At 41.6% G+C, this 23,081-nt stretch overlaps 1 protein-coding gene across 4 annotated transcripts in view; it reads right to left on the reverse strand.

The window, feature by feature from the left end:
* Positions 1–23,081, reverse strand: part of NCKAP5 (NCK associated protein 5) — a 906,791-nt gene that overhangs the window by 808,155 nt on the left and 75,555 nt on the right. The window contains exon 1 of one of the 4 annotated variants that reach the window (XM_087435075.1): positions 6,251–6,407. The exons of the other annotated variants lie outside the window; for them this stretch is intronic. The gene's annotated coding sequence lies outside the window, so the exon portion shown is untranslated. Of the gene's footprint in view, positions 1–6,250; positions 6,408–23,081 lie in introns of those variants that run through there. 4 annotated transcript variants of the gene reach the window in all.

Below are 23,081 nucleotides of genomic sequence, written 5' to 3' on the forward strand. Positions count from 1 at the left end.
AAGATTCTGGTCCAGGTGTAGAGAACAGAAAACCCATTTTTGTTGAGAGTAGGGTTCACTCAAATGTTGGAAGCAAGCATAAACTGTTCCTAAGATATGAGAACCATGATTTCTTCCCCCCATATATTCAACATCCAATACTAGTTTCCCAAAAAGCTCAGAGACCAGTGCTCCAACTCCAAAAAAATGTCATGTATAGATTTTAAGTTGGCATCCAAAGTCTTAGTTTGGTTGATGGGCTATTAATGATCTATCTGAATTCTCCAAGTTCCCCCTAAGAAAACAATGAAAATAAAAAGTTAAGACTTCTAATTTCTCCAGATAGAAAGAAACACAATGCACTGGAAAAAACTACTGTAGCAGTTTTACTGCTGTTAATCAGGTATCCTAAAAACAATGGTTTCTCTAACAAGGTAACTGTTGCAATCAGGCTGTATGTGAAATTTTATTCAGTTTAATAAGGCCCTCTACTGGCAATCTCCAAAAACACAGGAGATTACTTTCAAATATTTTAAGTAAACTATTTTAACTATTCCCATTAATAAAATATCTCACATTCCTGATTATACAAATCTGGGCTGAAAGAATGAGTGAGAAGAAAATGAGAAAGGGAAGAAATAAATGTAATTTCGAGTGGGCCATTCATTTAGCTATTCATAAAATAACATTGCGTGAAGCATCATTTGCTTTTTTCTGATGAAGCTATTCTAGATGCCAAAGTACTCAAACAAAGGATATTTCTTACATTAAAATGTATCGACTATTCATGGAACCATAAAACCAAATTATGAATGTTATTTACCAACTACAATAAACCAGATCGTTTCTGCCTATTTACCCATATATGAGTAATTGACTATAATTAGAATAAAAGAAATGTTGACAGCAGGCCTTTTAAATTGCTTCTGATATGACACAACTAATAATTAACTTCTCCTGCTTGACAACTGACAAGAAACAGTATATGGTGATTTGAGAATTTATTCATATAAGAAGAATACTTTAAGAATAGATTATCTTTGACATATTTGTCAAAAGGCTGTTGGAACAAATGGGAAAATTTAGCTCTAGATTCCTAGAAAACTAAGTAAATTTTTGAAATGAGGCAACTAATAAGTTTACAAAAATATTTTTAACAGAAAGGAAATTTGATCATAATAAATTATTTGACTCAACAGTAAACATTATTTATAATTATGATAAAATAAGCATTAAATATACATTTAATCAAAATTGTGATATAATTCTATTGGAGAATGGGAAAGGTGTGAGATGTGTTAAGAAATATATATTGTAGTCTACCATGATAGGAAATAAATTATTTGACATTATAAATAGATATAAAAATATTATTTAAAATATTACAGAAAAAGCAGCTAAAAGAGTAGAAAAGCCTTTGAGGAGCAAGACTGGGGAACAGGGAGAGAAGGGGTGGCTCAGGGGACTGCAAGATATGTATATCTTCACATATATATATATATATATATATATATGCAATGTTTGTATGTATACAAACATTTTAGTACTATCATTTAGTGCATAAATATATATATGTATGTATGTATATATAAATATAGTTATAGATTTAAAAACATTTTAGTACTATTTGGTTTTCTAAATTAAGAGCATGTATTACTTTGATTTTTAAAAGGTTTCTGAAAACAGGTTATCACTGACAATGGAAACCATTTGGGACATATCTTTTGAGCTGGCCTAGATCAGTGTTCTACGTTTCCAGATTCAATTTGCCGAATGGAGCAAGCACCCTTCATGGAGCAGTTTGTCAGACACGCATCTCGATAGGAACACTTGTTCCCACATCTCAGAACAGTTCTTCTTTCAACACCCTAATATTTATCTGTCACATTATCATCCGAGCTTATGTTCCAAAATGGGTTTGGGACTTTCCTCTTGAACTCAGTCCATTGGGTTCCTATTGTGCATCCAAATTCTACTCAAAGGGATCACTAATCCAGAAAGCTTATTTCTGAGAGGAGCAATCTGGTTTCTTGCCCTAAAAATACCAAGATTAATTTATGTAACTACTGGGAAGTACCCCATATAATTGAGGCTTCCAAACCGACATGACACACTTCATTAGACGAGTACGTATTGGGGCAAAGTAAACGTTGTGGGTAATGTTCTATGTATCTGAGAGATTTACTATTTCATCTGTAAAGAAAGCACAATTGGGAATCCAAAATTCCAAAGGCATTAAACTTTGTAGAATTAGGGAAGTAGAGAAAAATAAGGTTATAAGATACCTCGTTTTAACTGGTTCTATGACTTGCCAATGTTCACCCTCAATCATTCTGGCTATTTAAATCCACTATCACAAAATACTACCACTTGGTAGTATACTACCTTGGTATACTCCCAAAATACTACCTTGGTAAACTTTTCTAGGGGTCAACCATTATTTCTGATTTTGTTTTTTTTTTACCTAAATCCCCTGGATTACACTTTTCACCAAGCTGAATTCAGTCTACCAACACCCATAGCAAGAATGCAAATAATCTTGATACTTAGCCATAAACTTGGGCTAACCTGCAAAGGGATTCATATCTGAAATTAAAAGAAAAACAAAAATACCAAAGAACTGGGCATGGGCTTTAGACACTTCTGAAAGACTAGAAAATGTTAACCACCAGCTCAACAGGTTGGCACCTAGAAGTGTTCCTCTGATTTGCTGCTCTGCCAGTATGATCAGTCCAGGGAAAGACAAGAAAAATCAAAGTTCCATCGTGGGCAAAGCTCATGAGAAAAACAGCCTTCCATATCCAGAGAGCAGTACAATGAAAGGTTAAGAGTATAGGCTCAGGGTTCAAACCCTGCCTCTGCCTCCCACCACCCATGTGACCTTTGCACATTACCTCATCTTTCTGAACCTCAGTATCTTTGCCTGGAAAGTGAGTATAATGATCAAAATGAGATACCATAGGCAAAGAGTTTAGAAATATGCCTGGTATAGAGTAATTACTCAGTAGTGATTATGGATAAGAGAACAATTTAAACCTTCTCTTACGGTGCCCATCAAGCATGCATTTGTACACTTTTTTTCATCATTTATTGGGAACTCTGTGCCAGATGCTGAGCTGTGCATGAGATTACAAATTTGGCAAGAGTCTGGAGGATAAATTGGGTGGATGGAGAGGTGCCATGGACAAGAGTGTAAAGGTGCAGAGGTGCTAAAGAACATGCAAGCCCATCATGTTTGGGTAACATGAAGCAGCTCCTGGTAGCTAAGAAAGTAATTCCCATCCATCCAAATCATCCAAGGAACTTTTCAATCCCACCTGGGTCTGAATCCCACCTTGGAGATGCTAATTCATTAAGTCTGGGGTGGGAAGTGGGCATCTATCTGCCAAGGTAAATAATAATGACAACAGCTAACACTCATTAGTACTCAATATATGCCCGTATTGTGCCAAGTGTTTTAGCTATATGAATTTATTTAATCCCCCCGTAGGCCCCCATGAGGTAGGCACTCTTATTATCCACATTTTAAAGGTGAGAAATTCAAACAGAAAAGTTAAGTGAATTAACCAAGATCATAAAGCCAGCAAGTGGTGGAAGCAAACTTGAGCCCAGGCAGTCTAGTTCCAGAGACCAACTTCTCCATCACTATGCCATGCCGCCCCTTGACCCTCAATGTAAGACTCAGATGAGCTGTCAGGCCAGGAACCTTGGGGACAGATATATAAGTACATGGGGATGGGTGGAGAGGAATGAACCAGGGTAGGCTGGCAGACATTGCATCAGGAACAGCCCTGTTTGCATGCTGAGGAGTCTGTGATTGAGAGCCTTCAACCACAGTGAAGAGGAATTTAAAGCCACTCAGCAGTTATGTGATCATTTTGCCAACCAAATGCAGAGGCCTCGGTGTTTGATGCAGGAAAAGGGATATTTAAGATTAGCAATTCACTCATTTATTTATTTAGTATTATGCATTGAACAATGACTCTATACCAGGTGCCGTGGATGTAGGAAGTATTAAAACATTGCCCTTGTTTTCAATGGGAAGAGGTATTTAGTTATGTGGCAAAGATTTCCAGATCCCACAGCAAAAGTCAGCACAAGATACCATGAGGCTTAAAAGAAGGAAATCATCACTTTGAACTGGAGAGTCCACAGAAGCACCTGATAGGCAGGGGTGTCAGGGGCAAAGAAGGTTCCAGAGAGAATAGGAATGTAGGGTGTGAATGAAATCTAGGTGAACGTTAGAATCTCAGGTCCAGGCTGCAGTGAGAGAATGAAGGGGGAAGAGGAATCATTGAGAAAGTGAAGAGAAGGTTCTACTGGCAAGAGGGTCCCCAAAGAGGAGGAAGGAAGGCAAGGTGTGGTCAATAAAAAGAAGTTTGAGACTTGGAAGGAAAGTAGAGGCACAAAATGTCAGAGCTGGGACCACCTTAGTCCTCTCAACCTGCACCCGAGGCAAAAGGCCTTCTGTGCTATTCCAACGGCCAGAATCGCCTTGCTTGCCTTTAGGCTATCAACTGTAAAATAATCTCTGAGTTCTCTTCAGTTCTCTAGCAAAAACAATGAGGAACAGAGACACTAAGAAACACACCCAGAGCCAAAGACAAAACAGGAATGTTCTCTCTTTGCCAGATCACCTTCATCTATACACCTCAGACAGCCCTGCTCCCACAAGGCCTATTAACCATGTGTGGGTCGTATTTCTTCTATGATCTTCAGGAACCAAAACGTGGAAGGCATGCAGGAATGAGCATGGGAGACTGAGTCTCTAGTTGTAGCTCTGCCACCGTCTTGCTGGGTGACTTTGGACAAATCACTTCCCCTCCTCGTGCCTCAGATTTTCTTCTGTAAAAGGATAAGCTTTGACTAACAGTTTGAAAACTGTTTTAGCAGCAAATCCTTTATTTTAAATGAAAATTCACAAAAAGCGCTGAGCTTTAATATATAACATATATCCAAGCAGAGCGTGCTCTGATGGGAAAATTTGGAGCTGACAAACACAGAGGAGGCTGCCCACCTTAGAACTCCGTGGAAAACAGTGGAATAGTTGAGGACCTTTCTGGCACGGGCTTCTTACAGTTCTTTGAGACCAGAGTAAAAGGGAAAGGCAGTGCAGGCTGTCATTGCTCTCCTGGGCTGGTGACAGAGCAGCTGAAATTTAGGAGCGGGCCGGGTCTCCAGGAGAGAGTCATGGGCTTCGCGTGCAGAGGGTAAAAAACTAAAAGCCACTCCTCGCCAATCCATGCAGCGGGGCTGTCAGTTCTAGATGGCAGGGATCAGCCGTGATTTGCTACTGGCTGCAAGGGGCTGAACAACAGGCACTGAGGAGCAAACCCAGCAGCTTGAAGCACGCAATAGAGACACAAAGTCACACGGCTCTTAAGCAGAACTTCCAGGTGGCCCAGAGCAGCCGTGATAAGAGGGAGCCTGCATCCAGGCCAGCAGCACACGGAGCCCACTCTTCCTATTCCCCAAAGAATATCTGGAGAGTTTTAAAGAGTTGAGAGGATAGTGAAAGAAAGGATCTGGATCTTGAATCCCAACCTAGCTGAGTGTCAAAGTTTCACTTTTTCAGTAGCACGTTAATTCACCTTCCTAACTCAGAAGACAAGTCAGAACAGTGAACATTTCTCCAGATACTCAATGGGAAAAAATCCAGATAGAAATAGTTTCAGTTTCAAAACATTTTGCTATACTTTCAAATTCCCCGAGAATGAATGAGCTTGGGGGAAGGGGTATGTGTGTGTGTGTGGTGTGTGTGTGTGGTGGGTGTGTGTGTGTGTTTGGGGAGAGGGCTTAGGCAGAAGGGAACAAGACTGTAAACAACGTGCACATATTAGAAGTCTATAAACCACAGAAAGGATCAGAGACAAAAAGTGCCTTTCCTCTTCAGAACACCAGTTAATTAAAAATTAGTCTTTATAGTTTTCTGTTAAAATTCCTAGGTCAACCTAATAGTTTTTTGTATGGTTGGTTGATTTAAAAAAAAAAAAAAAATTCCAATCTCCCCACAGAGGCAAATAAGGATTAGGAATTCAGTATCTTGTTATCATCTCAGTCCTGGTGCCTGTTCTGAGACAGGAGTCCTCTGCACCTACCCCGTCAACTTTAGCACACTATAATTACTTGGAACAAATGCATACTTGTGGCAGCCGAGAGAGCCTGTAGAAATACGTAAACATCATCATCTCACGTTAAAAGGAAAGCAAGCTGTATAAATAAGAAAACCTGTTAACAAGAGTTAAAAAAAAAAAAATGCCAACAGTCTTACTTGCAGTTAGCTCTTCAGTCAACACATATCACAGTCCTGGAGACAGACACAGGAACTGCAACAACTCTCTCCAGCTAAAAATTTCCTCCCGAGTTTATCCTCTGTTTATTTTTGAAGCATTAAAAGGCCGCGCTCAGAGAACACAGTCAATTTTCCTGAACATCCAAAGCGGCAGCGAAGTCCTGCAGCGAACTCGGAGCGAGTGTGCAGAGACCTGCTCCCTCCGCTGCGGCTCCGTGGTTGCTCCGAGCTTGTACATACAAGCTCCGTGGACAAAGTCCCAAATGACATCACTGGCAGCTGCTTATTGTTGAGTCTTTATTAACTGACTGTCAAAAAGAAAGGAGGGGGTGGGGAGCAGGAGTATCTTTTCTGCAGCAAAAATCGGCATCTTGGAGCGGATTCCAGTTATACACGCGTAAATAATCCCATTGATTCACATTTTCAGGAGCTTGGTTTCTCTCAGGTCAGATCCTTTCTCCGGAAAAAGACAGAGCCTCGCCTCCACTAATTTGCGCTGAATAAATTGAAGACGTGGAGGAAAAATCTGAGGTGTCAGCAGGGCCCTATCAAGTTGTTTACCCACCTGTTTCCAGTCTGCTCAGAGTTTGATGTTTCATAAATATATGAATATTAGTTACGTCTTACATTGCCTAACAACTGGTCCTGTGATATATATACCTGGCTAACATTGTTTCTAGATGGATTGTCCCAGGTTGCAATTCTTTTTCAACATACTCTAAAGTTTCTCAACTTGAGGTAGAAGGAAGGGATCCCTGAAATGATCAGCAAAATTGTGTGTGCATGTGCAAATAGGCGGGGTTTTTCCCAGGAAGAGCACTGAAAGTTTTCTTCAGATTCTCAAAATTTTAATGACCCACCTACACCACCCCCGTCACACCAAAAAAATAAAAAATAAATAACCTCTGCCAAGTATCTCTAACAATCTTAAGGACTACTGTCAACCCCAGCCACTTCCAACTAACAAGATAAGAGTGGGCACTTTTGCCCCTATTTTCCACTGTTACATGGAATCTCTCTTCCTCTGTCAGCTAGTTCCTATTTGCCGTTTTTGTAGTTATCTCCCACCCACTCCCTAACCCCACTGAGAGAAATCCACAAATCCCACCCCAAGTCCAGGCCGTGAAGCTGAAACACTCTAGACCGCTGTTTTCCTTCCTTCCTCTGAACTGCTATGATGATGCCGACTATTTATACTTATTTGCTGCTTTTTATATACCAACTTGTATTTTTAGCTTGTTTTTTAGCCATCTGTGTTCTGTCTCCCCCACTCAGTTTGAAAGGTCTTTGAGGGCAACCATTGTGTTGTGTTATTTGTTTATACCCAAATTGCCTGCCATAGTGAATCTTAAACAGGAATAAGAGGAGGAGGGCATTGAGTGTGGAGGCAGGAATAAGGTTCACAGATACCATGGAATGGGGTGTATATTTAGATTAAGCACTCTCTTTGCCCTTGGAAAACAGTGACCTCACATCTTCTGCTTACCCACAGTGGATGCTCACTGCATGTCCAAAAATCATTTTCTCAAAGAGCAGTGATTGATTATTGATTTGGTAGGGTATCAAGAACCCAAAATATACCATGCGCATGGAGGAATCAAAGACAGTGCATATCTTGTCTGTCACTAATGGGTTTAAATCAACATAATATTTATGGAAAGCAAATTAGAAGTACCTAAAGATTTTATAAGTACAAACGTTTGCACCCAGCAATTCCACTTTTTTGTGAGTGATCTCACACATATGCTCACAAAAGAGCCCAAGGATGGCTCAAGAATGTTCTTTGAAGCATTATTTATAAATCAATAGAGACAACTTAAATAACAACATGAGAAAAGGTAAATTATAAAAATTATGGCATTTGTATAAAACTTAGGAGTTTAAAAAATTGAGGTAACTGTGCATACACTGACATGGAAAGAAGTAGGCAGTTGCTTGTTGAGTGAATAAAGCAAATTGCAGTAGAGAATTGTAGCATGTGATGGGAGGAATGATACAAATTATTAACAGTGGCTGTCCTTGGGGAGTGAGATAGGGGAATTTGCACTTTTGTATGCCTCTGTGTGGTTTGACTTTTTTTTCAATGAGCATGCTCCACTTTTGTTATTAAAAATAATAATAAAAGTACATTGTACAATTTTCAAAATAAATCACAAGAAGAAACCTAGTTATTCCTTCTACAGGTGTCTGACATACAGTGGGTGCTCAACAAAGATCTATGGATTAACTGTATATTTATAGAGTTTCTAGTAGGATGCAGCAGTACGTGGGGATGGAATGGGGTAAAGAAGAGGGAGATGGGGCCGACCCGGTGGCATAGTGGTTAAGTTTGCACGCTCCACCTCGGCAGCCAAGCGTTTGCAGGTTCGGACCCTGGGCGTGGACCTACGCACGGCTTATCAAGCCATGCTGTGGCAGTCGTCTCACATATAAAGTAGAGGAAGATGGGCACAGATGTTAGCCCAGGGCCAATCTTCCTCGGCAAAAAAGAGGAGGATTGGTAACAGATGTTAGCTCAGGGCTAATCTTCCTCACCAAAAAAAAAAAAAAAAAACAAGAGGGAGAACCAGGCACTAGGTGTTAATTCCTGATGGAATGACCAATCCCCTTTCCATTACATTTGAGGACTGATTTGAAAACCTCTCAGACTCTCTCCACCTCAAGAAATGACTCAAGTTAAGTGCTCAGAACATAAAGTGCTAACCTTTCGCTTGTGCAACTGCTGTTTGACAAATGGAGTTTTAAGGTGAGACAAGTATGAACCGCTTGGGTTCAGTTTGCTGGTTGTGAGCAAGCGCTGGAGGGAAAGTCAGACAACTTGTAAGGGCACAGGTTTGCCCTAGCCCCTTGTCATGGCTGGTCTAACATTAAGGAACTCTCCGGGGAGGTTAGGAAAGTCTAATCCACAGTGAGTCTTCAGGCTTTATTAAGGAGGCACTCGGGGCTGTGCAAGTCAGTAGCCTGGAATGATGGCACAAAACACAGGTCTGTCTCCCCTACAAATGGCCTGCAGTGCCTCTCTAGTGGAACCTCGCAGGCATAAGCCATACATTAGATTCTACTACGTTTTTCCTTAGGGGAAAAAGAAAATCTAAGAAAAAGAATGATTGAAAACTTCCACCAAGGTAAGACAGGTTTTTCAAAGCACCATCTCCATTCCTCTAGAGATACATACTAGAGTCTTGTCTTGCTTCCTGGTGAGACGATACCTTATGTCTGTAATAATTTCAAGAAAAGGAAAGCACAGCTCATATCTCTCGCATGTTTCTACTTTGCTCTGATCTACTCATCATAGGAACCTGAGGTCACATTCTGTTTAAATGCACTTTTGGAGCCCCTTGGGTGTGACAGGGTCACACGTTCCCAAGTGAGAGTTAAATACAAGTTGTAACTTGACTTACAGCTTAGTATACACACAGGTAAGGGAATGGTGAGGTGGGGGGGGGCTCTTCCCACCTCTACCAGGTGATGGTTAATGCTGCTGCCAAAATTACCTCTACCAGCCGACACGCTTGGCCCACCTTCCCACTGGAGGCCCACCTCCAGTGCTTCTCCTCCTTCATTCAGGCAAGTTCTTCTCTCCCACGCGGTCTGCCCTCACCAGGGAGGACCGCCAGGCAGTGTTATAACAGGCATATGTATTCTCTGTTTATCTGTTCATTTTTTAAAAAGTCTTATGCTGTACTTGTCATGTTTAAGTGTTTTCTGTCTTAAACTGGAAAATCCCTAAAGTCAGAGATGGTAGTCAGATCTGCATGGCGTAAAACACGCCTTAGAGGTGCTTGCTGGTGATGACTGTATATTACTAGGGACCCATCAAGACTATCATCCCAGGTCTACTGTCTTCCTCCAGTGTCTGATTTCCCCTCTCTCTCCCCCTCTTATCCTGATAAACAAGTGTAACTACTGCTGTTTATTAAGCACCTATATGTGCCATTTACTTTAAATGCATCATTTAATTTACCTTTAAAGTAACCCGATCAGTTACATACTATGATTACCACTCCCCTTTTACAACTGAGGAAACTGAGGCCCAGAGAGATATGTTACTTAAGTAATTTGACTGTGATCACACAAATAATAAGAGGTAAGTCCACCACTTCAACTCTGCCTGACCTGTCAGTGTCTTTGGGGGGACTAGATCACTCTGAGGATTACAAATATTGAAAAGAAAATTAGTAAACCAATATGAACAATGGAAAATTTGAATTAGAAGCAGGTAGCCATCATTAAAATACTCAGTTCTGATTCCTATATACAGATATATGGCTGTGGACATTCAACAGGCCTTCAGACTTCAATCTCAAACTAGTATGACTTCTGCTCCTTTCCATAACCCAGCCCCTCTGCTTAGCTCCTATAGGAGATACAGTGTACGCCTCCAAGACAGGTGCAAACACCATGGGAATCAGACTCACAGGGCTTAGTCTCATGGAGTAAATGCTCCATGCCCTGGGAGATGGGTGGGATCCAATTGCGGCAAGGAGAAAATAGTGGAGGGCAGGCATTTAAAAGTGTTTACTGCTGGTTTCCCTTGATGCTGAGAGCTTTCAGAAACTCGTATTCCTTTGCTCCAATATCTATCTTTTCTCGTGGAGCTAATTGTTCTACCAGGGCTTAAGAGACAGCCTGCGGCCAGCCAGTCTACCCTGTAAAAGTTAATATGATCAGAAATAGGAAGCAGAGGAGATTTTAGAAGGAGTCACATAGGAACACCTCAGCATTCCCCTAACAAATTAGCATGGCTTTGAGAGTGTGAGTCTTAGGGGCCCTGAGAATCTGCATGTTTAGAAAGTGGCCACATGATTCTCATGCAGATGGTCCCCAGACCATAGTTTAAGAAATACTGGTTATAACAAGAGAAGTAAATATACAACCCTCTTGTCTCCGATCAGGCATTGATAAAGATCATGTAGCTTTGTCCAGGTTCCTTAGGAAAAAGCAATCAATTAGCAATTTTCTGGTAACCGTTACCTACAATAGATCACATTTGACACAAAGTTCGTGCACAAAGTGCAGCTCGGAAAAGACAAAACCGGTGCCACACTGATGGCCCCAAACACAGGGCTAGATAAAGACATGTATAGGCTTGAATTGCTGCAGATGTTATGGTAGTCCCCATACATAAATCAAACAAAAACCAGAGTAAACCATGAAGTGTGAAGAAGTCCAAGAAGATCACTCCCATAACGACTGCTTTGATGTATTTCATGATATATCAAATTTCAAACTTACAAATGCTTTTTCCTCATTGGGGAAGGGAGGGCTGCTTGTTGGTCCTCTCAACACACATATAATCTATCTGTTGGGTTGTTGACACTTTGGGAACACCAGGGACCTATAGAGAGGGGGCTGATATTGCAGATGTCTGTTGAAAGAGATGATGAAAGGGAAAGTTGTAAAATTTGACCAACTTTGGAAATTTGCCTGGGACCTGCCCTGGAAATGGGGTGCTACCCCCTCATCCATTTGCTTTCTCAGCCTGCCCAGGCTCCAGGCCCAGCCCAGGGAGGTGCAGCGAGGGTTAACGTTCCGAAGGCACTGGAAGGCTCTGATGAAAGGCCCTATGTAAGTATAAAGTATCACCGTGAAGTTGGAGGATTTGATTTCAGCCTCCTTATTGTGTTGTTGACAGTGCATACTGTGAGTTTGACATTTTTAACTACTTTGCTTGCCCCACATAAAGAGGGCTGGGCAAGAGGAGGTGGGAAAAAGGGAGGGGGAGCCATACTCTTCCCCCGACTTGGATTTTACACAAATCCAACGCACAGCATTAAAGTCCAGTTTGCATGCCCAGTCCAACAATGCTACTTCAGAGATTTATGTAAATTCATTAAACTACAAGATGCAAGTTGCCTTCCTTTTAACCTGAGAACGGAGTTCTGACACCAGAGCCTGAGGGAGGCCTCCAGGGACATGGCAGTCTGTAAACTGAGAAAGCAACTCATTTTTTGGCCCATGGTGATTGTCTAAATAAAAAGACCCTGAGTTCGATTTTCACCAGATAGCGAGAGGCCATTAAAATCAGTGATAGCGCTAAGGGAAGGAAGGGCATGGGGACAGCTACTGACTTTCCCCCGGTTTGTGAGACTGGATTGTTGTGTGATAGCACCTTCAAAGGAGCCCACCCTGAAAGGCACTGACAGCTCCCCACGGTTCCTAAAACACTGGGGCTCTGGCACTTGTACCCACTGGCTCATACTAGCCACTGACAATAGCCCTGGGATGGGAAGAGGAAAGGCTGATAAAAGGTGGACCCCCAGGGAGGAGGAGGGCGGGTCCCCAGGGGACAGACTCCCAGGCTCTAGAACCTCTGCCTCTATTTGCCCAGAGCCCTGGGCTGACTTGGAAGCACTCAGGCCGCCCCACTGTTCCTCCTTTCACGCTGACAAAGATTCTTAAGTTAAAAAGACAAAAGTGGAGTCACTGGTAGGGAAGGAAGGTCAGGGGTCTGTTGGAGGGGTGGGCTGGAGGTGGGGTGTGCCTTTTCTTCTCTCCTCATTTTTTTCCGTTGCAAGTGCTCACGCGTACCCATGCACTCGCGCACACACGCAGACAGTATGAGTTCTTTTCTCTGATAACTTGATAGCTGAAACTCCAGAAAGACCTTACGTTTATGGCAAATATTCATTCCTTAAGGTCCTTTAGAAAAGGCATTATTACAGATAAGAGAATGAGGGATCCCTCCCCAGAGTCTGTCCCCAGGCACACGGGATGGGGGTGGGGGGTGGGTGGCTGCCAGCTCAGGTGCAAAGACCACCTGAGGGAACCCTGGGCAGAAGCTTCCAGAGATGGAGCAGGCTGGACCTTGCCCCAGTGGGCTCTCCCAGGTCCAGGGCTGGCCTCTCACCCTGGCCCAACAGAAGAGAAAGTGGTCACCCTCCAAGCACAGATGATGCTCATACAGCCTTTCTTCCAGGAAAGAAAGTGCCCATTCTTTCCTCATATTCCCAGACAAAGCTCACTATGGTGTGGAGAAATGGTCTTTTGTCCAGGAAACCATGGTCTCAGAATCCTCCCTGATCCCGAGAAGTCAGAAAGCTTGAGGGACCCAACTCTGGGCTATTAGATCTTTGGAGATAATAGAGCTCCTCAGCTCTATTGTCAATGCTGTTTTAAACTTTATACCTTAAATAGATCCAGGGGAGTTGCTTTAAGACAGATTAAGCTTTTCCGGGTACAATAATCTATTGTTAAACTTAAAAATCTGCTGGTGGGGAAATTAAAGTATAGCTTTCCTGTTAACAAAGGAGAATAAACATTGAATTTATTAGTTACCATTTATTATTTTGACTGATTATAATAACGTGAGTCCTATTGGTCAAGGTCATGAGATTCTATTGGTAGGTTAGAAATCGCTTAATTATATGGCTAATACCTTCTGAATAAATATAAAAATGATGAATTCCTTGTTTTATAAGAAGAAGGGTATGATTAGTGTCATAAGGAGGCTTTGGAATGTTATTTTAGCAATAGTATACTTTTGAAATGAAATCTTAGGTAGAATTTGGCTACGTAAACCAGTTCAGAGGGTGGTATCCCTGGGTGAGGTCCTACAGCCCATCCTGCCAGCCCTCCCCAACTCCCACCTGCCAAAAGGAGCAGAGAAATGACATACATATGTAGGCAGAGCTGGGTGAATTGAACTAAATGACATCATTCTTCCCCTGTCTACTCCATCCCTTATTGATCCTGCCCTGTGAACTCTTTTGACCCAAACCTATGCACCACCCAGTTTAGCCCTTAATTATACACAGCAAGGACCTGTGTGCTCACATCTGCTTTTGGTAGACAACTCTTACCCCCCAACCAGATGGGTATCATCTTGATGCAGAGACCATATTCTATACTTCAGTAATTCCCTCTGTGCCAGCATGGTGCTTGGCAGATGCAAGCTGTTTGACTGAACAGGGGTTTATTCCAATTGGAAAAGGAAACTTAAAGTGACAGGAGGCCTAAAAGGTAAGGGCAAGCAGGTAGATTTGATCCCACTTGGGATGCTAGTCACAGACTTGAACGGGTGGTAGGGTCATGGGGAGGCATGGCGTCAGGGCCTCAGATAACGAAACTTGGCTGCCTTTCTTCTTTTTCTCCTTCTCTCTTTTCCTTCTTCAGCTACCCTTCTTCCAAGCCTCATGTAAGATGCAGATTATCGTACCTGCCTGCTCTTCTAAGATGCAATCAGCATCACTTAATAATGATGAAATATATGTTGAGAGTCCAGAGAAAACAATATATTATAGTCTAATAAACGTCATGTGAACTTGAGGGTTACACCAGTACATTAATCTTTTAAATAATTATTCATCTTTTATTATTGAGTTTGCTCACTCATTCACTGAGTCATTCACCAAACATTAGATGGAACAGTTTACAGTTTATACAACAAATCCTCATTGAGCACCTCCTGTATTCCAGGCTCCGTGCATATTTTGGAATCTGAGCAGCTATCAATACTCATAGAATATTCTGTGAGGGTCTACTGATTGGGAGATGTGATGGAAACATACATTGAAAAGATATTTTCAACCTTATTTTGATAAAAATAAAGTCAAAGTGTAGAGGCCATTAGTCTAAGGGTGAGAGGTGGTGACTGAGACTGTGTGTTAAAAACAGAAAAGTTAAGGCAACCTGACGGTAAATTGCGGCTGATGGAGCATGAGGCACCACCTTCTCGGATACAAAGAACTTAGTTTTCTGTGGGAAGCCCAGTTTATCAATGGAAATTTAATTGTTGACTGAGTGTAAACTGTGGTTTATATGAGTTCAGAAAGTCCAAAGGTTACAGTTAGTGAAACATATCAGCTTGTTAGAGCCCTTCCTGTAACACATTCCATATTTTGGAAACAAAGTAAACAGATCTTGCTCTCATTTCAATGTAGAGACAAGATCAGTTTCCACTAAACCCTTTGGGCCTTGGATTTGGACTAAGCAACCCCTAGAAATGTACTCCCTGATGCAAGTAACCTCCCCACCCCCCATGCCAAGCTTCCACATCAGTGCTCAATTATGCCCAATCCACAAGAGAGACTCATTCATTCTAGGAGGGAGGAGTGGTGGATATGCCAGAGAGTAGAAGTGGGCTTCTCACTAACTTGGAAACACATATCACCCTTCTGGTGAGAGAGAAGGAAAGGATGCTCCAGAATCGATGAGGTTAGGGCACACGTAGAGAGAAGGCTCCCAGGGTTGTTCCATAATGCACATGGGTGCAGGATCACCACAGTCTGACTGAAGACACTGGCTCAGGACCTGGCTTGACCCCTATGGCATTGTAAGTACCTGGGTGCATTATGGTATTTAGATCTGGTTTGTGTCTTAGGTTTATTGCCTATTTTACCATTCTTTCCCAATCCTCAGCAGTTTGTTCCACATCATTTTCTCTTCTAATTCATTGCCCTCATATTCAATTTCCTTTTGATCTATATTTATTAGCTGCCAAGTACATGTGAAGCACTGCAGGAACCATCAATAATGTCTCTGTTCCCTGTCATTCTTAACTAGATGGAAAAACATCTGCCCATGCTTTCCCAATACTCTTCCTGGCCATTATTCCATGGCTTCACTTGTGATTCCATGAAGCAGCTTGGAAAAGGTTTTGTATCGACCCACTTAGGACCTAAGTTTAGCACTAAGTCAAGTATCCTAGGAAACCACTCCATCTGGGCTAACCAAGAGGTTGATCACCCTAAACCCACCACAATTTCTATTAGCAGCTTCCCAAAGCCTCATCTAAGTGGAAACAGTGTGTTTCTATACAAGTCCCTTAACACCCCCAAATTGCTTCCATCAGCCCCTCCTATGTAGATTCACTGATCCAAGTAGGAATATAAAGGCCAGGAGATTCTGAACTGATTCGGGTCACTCCAACAGGCCACATGCATTCCACAGCAGCCTGGAGGGTTTGCTGCGGCTCTATCGAGCCTGCATCGCAGTTCACCTTCTCCCTCCCTTCTGCAGATATCTATCACTAGTCATCATCCCACAACATCCTAACCAATCAATACACAGCCTCTGTCTCAGTTTCTGCTTCCAGAGAACCCAACCTGTGTCATAACCTCAAACCGTAAGAACTTTAAGTACAAAAGGGGAAAGTATGGTTTCTCCAGAGTCCTCCGTAAAATCTGTTTTCTTACATAACTAGGACACTGAATCAGGGTGAGAAATTACAGTCTGGAGAGCCATGGGATATGCTCCAGTACAGGAGCAACCTGACAGATGATCTGAAAGAAACACACACTTAAAGCAGAGCAGCAGCTGTAATAATTAAACAAGATACATAAGGTCAAATAAAAACATGATCACAAACATTTATACAGCACTTAGTATGCTCAAATGAACTGAGGCACACATAGGTTGAGTAACTTGCTCAAAGTTGTGCAGCTAGTGAATGGGCAGAGCTAGGATTTTAACTAAGCAGATGGCTCCAAAGTCTCCACCAAACTGTCACTACAATGACGTGAATGTAGTAGACGTACTCTATGCATTTATAATGAGACTAAGGAAGAGGGTGAACAGTAAGTTAGATATCAGGCAATGGGGAACCTGAAGACTCACAGGCTCAAAGGAACAGGTCAGATGGGACGTGAGACCAGCACATCACAGCAGAGACTTTGATTCTATGGCCTCCATCCTTCTTTTATAGGGCAGGAGGCCAGCTCAGGGTTGACCAGCCTAGGTCCACATGTGAAAGCAGAAAAGTGCTTGTACTTAGCTAGACTAAAGGATTTGAATGTAGAAATGCAGACGACAGAAATAGGAAATAAGGCTGCCTCAGTGAAAGGGAAACAAATGATAGGATGAATGCCCTCATCCCACCCATGGCAATAAACACTGTCTCCCATCATCAATAAGCTACATCAATATTTTGATGACATTCCTTTTTCCCTAGATAAGGAAATCCTCTGTGTTAAGCTGAGATACACCCATGCTTAATTGCAAACCTCCCTGTCAACATCCCTGTGAGTATCACATATGTGCCTTTTTCTCTCCATTATGGTTTTACTGTGAAAACTAATTCCTTAAATTCCCAGCAAATAGGAAGGATAAAGAACTTATGGTGTATTTTTGGTTTCCATACATGTCAACACAAAAAATAGAGATGACATTTTTCTTTTCCTTTTATCCAACTGTGATGCCACAAAGAAGCTGGACAAACCAGTGAACCCACTGCCACACATCAATCAAAAGGCACAGGGTAAGCCATGGACTCCTTCCCTGCTACTCAGGAGGCCAAAGTCTCCCAGCTTCCCCTTGTGAATTGTCTGCTCACCCACAAGTTACTGCTAAGCTGGGATAACCCAGGTCACTGCCGCTTCTTGGAGATGAATTTTTAAACCACATTCTACCTCCTGCCTCTCTGCAGGAGAAAATAGAAAAAAGATGAAGATAAATAAATTTTTTTAAAAATCCTACATCGCAAATTATTCATATTCCCAGTCTTTGGTCAAACAGGATCTAAATTCCTGTACCTCTGTTTCTCTGAGCCCTGTGTGTTATTCAGATGGATGTGGAAATTGAACCCCAGGCTAAAGGCAAAGAAGGGAAAACATCTATTTTCTCTTTTGCCATGGAAACCCTATGCACCATGGGGTGCTAAGGAGAAATGAACAGCTTTAATAACTTGGGGGGACAGCTGCCTTTACCTTAGCCAGCGTAATGGAGTTATGGTGCAGCATAAATCACGGTGTCTAATGCAGGCTGTCTCTTGAAGGCTCAGGGAAGCCTCTTACTCACTTAAAACAAATCAACATGGTTTATCCCCAAGACAGATTAAGCATTTCCCCACAAGCTTTAATCACCTCTCGGTACCTTAGAACATTCAGTGTGCAGGCCCTCAGATGTAAGGGAACATTGCAGATGGACTTTGGTTTTGCATGTGATGCTTCCATCCTGAATAATACAATACCATCAAAAGTATTAGTCATTATTTTTTAAGACCATGTCTCAGGCATATGTGCAAATACATGAATATATGACCCACCAAGAATGTGTAATCAATATAAAGTCTCTCTCCCTCTCTCTCTCTTCCTCTCATACACACACATACAGAGTTTTGAAAATAAATAGCTCCAAACTCAATTGCTATTTGCAATCAGTTATTAAAAAGCTCAACTAACATCCTGTTTCTTCCCTTTTCTTCCACTCTTATTACTCTTTCTCTTCCTCTTGCCCATCCTTCTAATATCACTTAAGCCAAGAAGAACTTAATAATATCTACGTTAGTCCCTAACACTTACTTTTCTTCAGAACTCTGTTTCACATGGGATGACCTCATCACAAGTTAATCCTGCATTGCTTCTAAAATAAATCTGCATTGAATGAGGACATTTGTTTCCCTCTCTTCAATATGAGTTTAAAAAATTTAAAAAGTAAACTCGGGAAGGAAGTGTCTCAAATGCATCTGGGTTCCCGGTGAATAGCATCAAAATGCTGCACGCTTGTAAGATGTGGCTGGAGAGAGTTATCTAATTGGATGTCTGCACCTCTTCCCTTTCCCTGTCCGCTTCCTGTTGTGGAGAGTGAGCCCTTTTATTTGGAACACGCTGACTAACTTAGGCACCTCTGTTCTGCTTGGTGGGATCTCATTGGCTATCCTGAAGCCCAGGTGTCAGTTTGGGAATGCATTCTCCCAGGGCGGGCGGGCATCTGGCCTTGGGTCTTTGGCAAACCAAGTGTGACAGGTTCCTCCAACAGCTGCAGTGGCAGGCTGAGCTTCCAGGTGATTAAATAATCCTGCTTTCTGGCCTGCTCATGTGTTTGGATTGGAGTCACTTCCCTGGAACCGAGCTGAACAAAACACGGCTGTCTGCTCACTGACCACAGCTTGGTGTCTGTAGGCTGAGGTCCCCTCTGAAATTACGAAATGTCCCCTTATCTTTCCCAGGCCACTCAAACCTAGAGTTATCACAGACATGCCCTTGGGAATATGAGATCTTCCATTTGCCTGAAATGGAGCTGAAATTTCACTTTTCATTGTAAATAATTTTTAAATTTGATAGCTGTGCTTTGAAAAGCAGGGGCTGATTCTAACACTGGCTAGAAAAATATTCCTTTCTTGTGATATCGGGCATGCCCGTGCAATACACATCTGACCACATGTGTACACCAGATGAAGATATGGATCAAGGAGAGGTACACTCAACGTATTTACATTTTCCAAAGACACGACACCACGTCCTGAGAAATAATTAAAAGACTGCTTTTTGGTGATGCTTAATGCTGCTAATATGCAAATACCAGTGACGTCTCGTTGAATAAAAACACAAATCCACAGCAGGTGGTGGTTTAATTTATTGATAACTAAAGAGGATCCTATAAACCAGTGGCTTTTAAAGTGTGGTCCCTGGACCACAGCATCAGTGTCACCTGGGAGACTATTAGAAATGCAAATTCTCAGGCCCAATCCACCTATTGAATCAGAAACTCTGTGGGTGAGACCCAACAATGGTTCAACAAGCCCCCAGGTGATTCTGATGCAAGAAAAGTTTGTGGACTACCATTCTAGGTGAAGCTGGGGCTTGATATGATCTAATTGAGGGAGCGTGGGGGTTGCTCTGGAGAATCACTCCATCATGATCCACTTCAGCTAAATCTAATTCATGTTGCTACTACTCTCTCTGAAAAGGTGCTACTACCAGCTGTCTAATTCCTTGCTCCCACACAATCATACCCCCCACACACACAGTAGTAATTAGCTGGTGACTTGCTGTAACATGTGCAGCTCTGCAGACATCCAGATGTGGCAACTCACTGTTAAATTCTACTCAAAACCCCTTCAAGGGACAGGCATAAATGTCCCCATATTACAGATCGTGAAAATCTAAGTTGCCAATGGTCTTTCAATTAAGACAACACAAAAATAGCTCTGGGTTCACCCTTTGTTACAGTGAATGGCATATTTTCAGTCTCCTGGTCTAGTTGATGTGGTCTGAAATTCAAAATCCTAAGACACTTCTCTAAGCCTCACTCAGCCTCAATCAGGTAAGTAGTTGGGATAGGGACATATTGCTATTATTCAAAATGTCTCCAGACAGCTAATAAAAAATTTTCACAGACAAAATCATCTTGCAGAATAGAATTTGGGATGATACCCACTGTTGATGGGGCCATGGTGAAAAGAGCATCTTCATACAATGCTAACAGGAGTTGTAAACCACTACAACCTCTCTGGGAAGCAATTTGGCATTTGATTTGACTTAGTAATTACAATTCTCGGAATTGATCAGAAGGAAATCGTCCAGTGATGATAAAAATGATTAATATATAAGAAATTTCTCTACAATAGTATTTGTAAAAACAAAAAAAAAAGAGACAATCTACATTTCAAATAATATGTGGTTAAATAAACTAGTTCTATAAGATGAACTATAATGAGGCATTTATAAGCAGATTTTTGAGCACAAGTTATTAGATAATAGTCACGATATAAAGTTGAGTGAAAACAGCAGGATACAAAATTTCATAAACAATAAATCCCGTTTTAAAAATTGTGAGTTACACACAATACACTCACAATACACATGTTCATGTGAATACACAGAGATAGGCGTTGAAAGTGACTGAACAGAAACCGCTGACACATTAGCAATGGTTATAGTGTTTTATTACACCAAACCTGGGAAAAATATTATCCCCATTTTACAGATGAGGGAACATAGGTCCATAGACACTAGCTAGATTATCCGAAGTCACTTAATAAATAGAAATCAAGGTCATGCTTGTCCGAATCAAAGCCCATGCTTTGCATACTCTATTGTTCACTACTTCTGATAGTTTAAGTGGTTTGACACATCATGGTTGAGTTGGGAATATAAGCTAGGTCTTATTTCTTCTTGTTTACTGTTCTATTGCAAAGAACATACAAAAAATTATTTTGCCATAGATCATAGACCACCTCCATCTAGATTTCTTCCAAGTATTCAAGAAGCTAATAATAATAAAAATTACAATTATTGAATGTAAAATATGTATTAGGCATGTCCCAACCATTTTACATAAGTTATTTCATTCAATAGTTTTTATGACAACAACTCTATGTATTATAAGCACTATTAAACTCATTTTCAAATGAGAAAACTGAAACTCAAAGGGTTTAAGCATCTGTCCTGAATACACAGGTAGAAAGTATCAAATCCAGACTTCAAACCATCTGTTGGACTACAAAGTTTGTGTTCTTAATTTCTCCTTTCTGAAATATTTCTATAGAAAAAGATTTCTCCAGCTCCTTACATCTCTTACTCTGGCATCAAATTTATGTGTTCCGGCATAAATAATATCTTGGCGTGGTGCTGATCATTAAAAAAGAAAAAGTAAGAACAAGCATGGTTGGCCCTCAGAAGAGCCTGGGATTAAGTATGAGCTGATATTAGAGATAATGGGCAGATCTGGCATTTTCTCCTCAACATCTTTAGCACAGAGTTCATTAAGAGCTGAGGTTTTCAATAGTAAAAGTTCATTCAGCTACAATTAACTCAGGCCCTTAGTAGGGCCTCATTAAACACTGAAGTATTAATGACCAATTGAAGCCAAACATTTTTTAGGTATCTAAATGCCCGTGCCTCAGGACTGTCAGACACACAGTCTCCACCTGAAGAAAAGCTGCCAACACAAGAGCCACATGACTGGCAGGCCAATAATACCCACACTGAATCCTCAATCACTTCCTTTCCCTCTGTTTCCAATTCCTGGCCAGTTCCTGAACCCCTCTGTGCTTGACCTGGGGGCTTCTCTCCTTGCCCTCACTCACCCTTAAGACCTGATGCTTTATGTGGGTGATTTACCAACGCCTTGGCTTCCTCCCTCAACAGCCACTCTTACTTATTATTGAATCACATATTATTGTGTCAACTTCAGGAAAGGGGGTACCAGATTATTCTTCAGGGTCTGGTGCTCTAATGGGTTCTCCTCCAACAAATGAGAACCAGATACTTTCACTTAGACATGAAGCACTATGAGAAAAATACTAGCTAGTCCATGCTCAATTTGCCTTCTCTTAATCCTCAGCATGGTGGTGTGAGCAGACAGTGGCTGCATTGAGTTAAGAGATTTGGGGTCAAGTCAATTGGTACTTAATCCCATTTTAAGACAGCAGCATCTCACACACACACATGCGCACATACACACACAACTCTCCTTCAGGAACTAGGCAGGTAACGTAAGTGAAGAGCAGAGTAGGGGCCAATAGGAAGAGTGGGGACTGTGATGAACTGAGAAGTACATGGCCATAACAACACACTAAAATCTACAGTTTTTGAAACACTTAGTGGGAAAAATAGAAGAGGTCTGTAGCCAGTTCATAATCTCTGAATTGCACAATCAATCTTTCAGCCTTGACTAATTGTACTTCTATCAAAACTTGAATTCAGGCAAAGTAGGGTAAAGAGACTCATATTAGGGTTGTGCCCTGGCCCTAATCTAGCAGGCTACCATCAATGCCTCTGAAGATCCCCCCTCTTCCGCTCAGGAAGCAACAGGCTGGCATCAATTTCACTACAATGTCAGTCATCATATTTTTCAAGAACAAGTAGCAGGTAGGAACAAGAACTCAGGAACCGGGTTGCCTGGGTTCGAATCACAGTTCACCATTTACTAGTTAAGTAACCTTGGGTAACTTACATAATTGTGCTCAGATCTGTAATATATAGAGACTAATGGTGCCTCTATCTCATAGAGTTGCTGCAAATTACTTAGAACAATGCCTGGCACATAATAAAGACTCAGTGTCAGATAATTCTCATTGTGTGACTAACTGAAGTGTCTCCTGTCTGCTTCTGAGAAGATAAGCAGAGCACAACATTCTCAGTCATCT

The sequence above is a fragment of the Ceratotherium simum genome, chromosome 9 (genome assembly GCF_057802395.1).
Source record: "Ceratotherium simum simum isolate JZ-2026a chromosome 9, ASM5780239v1, whole genome shotgun sequence".
Taxonomy (NCBI): Eukaryota; Metazoa; Chordata; class Mammalia; order Perissodactyla; family Rhinocerotidae; genus Ceratotherium; species Ceratotherium simum.